Source organism: Meleagris gallopavo, chromosome 5 (assembly GCF_000146605.3).
Source record: "Meleagris gallopavo isolate NT-WF06-2002-E0010 breed Aviagen turkey brand Nicholas breeding stock chromosome 5, Turkey_5.1, whole genome shotgun sequence".
In the NCBI taxonomy this organism is placed as follows: domain Eukaryota; kingdom Metazoa; phylum Chordata; class Aves; order Galliformes; family Phasianidae; genus Meleagris; species Meleagris gallopavo.
In genome coordinates this window covers 23,689,409-23,690,277 of record NC_015015.2, presented here as the reverse complement: position 1 = coordinate 23,690,277, position 869 = coordinate 23,689,409, and positions in this window count along the sequence as shown.

Sequence of the window (869 nt, the reverse complement as noted above, 5' to 3'; positions counted from 1 at the left end):
AGTCACAAAAGTTATAAATAGCATGGGTCAGTTTGAGGACTCAGTGACAAATTCTGCCCCAAAACACGTCATTTGTAGAGCATCACGTGTACATGGGTAGTCAGCAGGAATGCCCAAACCCCATAACTTGCCCTGCTGCAGAACATGGGAAAATGAGTGGGGTCAGATAGTCACAAACTGCAATATCCTGTCATCAACAGTTTCCAGGGAGAAGTGCCAGAAGAGGCTCAAGATGACAATTACAGCACAGGCAGTTCCCAGGAGAACCTTCCTCCTACCCTCCTGTGCTCAGTGGCTGCTTCATGCCATACAGCAAGGAAAGACTGAGCCCATTAAAGCTCTTAGATATTTTGACATTTCAAGCCAATGCTACAGCAAGTCTGAAAATTAACATCTAGTGAGTGTTGGAGGATGTGAAAATAAACCTTTCACAAATAATTTTAAAAAAGGAAGTTTATTAAGGAAGTTGCTTAAACATAAATGCTGTGGAACATATTTATTTTTGTATGTGCTACTGGGGGGTTGGTCCACTCCTAGAAGCACTGTGCTCTGGTTTTTCAGAAAAGAAATAGCTGCAGACAGGGCTCAGTTTGGCTGTAGACTTCCACAGGCTGGGCACTGAAGCTAAAATATAGGCAAAGCTTTGCCACTGTATCCCACCACATCATCCAGCCACACAACTCCTGCATTTTATCTATACCTTCCCACTCCTGCCACATGCTACCCAGAACCATCCAACTGTCCAGCACAAGCATGCTCAAGTTTTCCATATTTTGCAAGTTTAGAAGTCAGTTTTCTCTCTTTCTCTCTTTCTCTCTCTTTTTCTTTCTTTCTTTCTTTCTTTCCTTCCTTCCTTCCTTCCTTCCTTC